Below are 663 nucleotides of genomic sequence, written 5' to 3' on the forward strand. Positions count from 1 at the left end.
CCCCAGCTCTCCTGGAGCCCCTTTAGGCACTGGAAGGGGCTCTGAGCTCTCCCCTTTTTGGCCTTCTCTTCTCCAGGCTGAACCCCCCCAACTCTCCCAGCCTGTCCTCCCAGCAGAGGGGCTCCAGCCCTCCCAGCATCTCCGGGGCCTCCTCTGGCCCCGCTCCACCAGGTCCATGTCCTTTTGCTGTTGGGGGCTCCATTACCTCCCTCCTGCTCAGCCCCCCATGCCCACAAGCCCCCCACCAGCGGCTTTTTGCACCGGGGCGACAGAGCCAACGCAAAAAACAAGCGCCGCTCACCAGTTGGGAGGTGCGTGCCGCAGTTTTGCCTCTCTGCCCTGCAAACGGGAGCTCCGGGTACCCCCCAGCCGTGTCACAGCGTGATGCCAAAGCGCAAATCTGCCCTCCCCAGCACTCTGCTCTCCCCCCTACAGCCCATGGTGCGAAGGCTCCACTTTGCAAAACTCTCCCTAATTTCTCCTCTGGCTGTTGGGGAGACGAATGGGGGAGCGAGCGCGGCGCGGTGCCCTGCGGGGGGGAAATCCTCGTGCCCCACAGATGCTGCCGGGGAGCGGGTTATCCGCCAGCACCCGTCACGCCAGGAAGGAAGGGGCAGGCGAGCGCGACTGATGGAGCGGCAGGGGGGGGAGGCCGCGGGCAGG

Source organism: Charadrius vociferus, unplaced genomic scaffold (genome assembly GCF_000708025.1).
Source record: "Charadrius vociferus isolate BGI_N301 unplaced genomic scaffold, ASM70802v2 scaffold1158, whole genome shotgun sequence".
In the NCBI taxonomy this organism is placed as follows: domain Eukaryota; kingdom Metazoa; phylum Chordata; class Aves; order Charadriiformes; family Charadriidae; genus Charadrius; species Charadrius vociferus.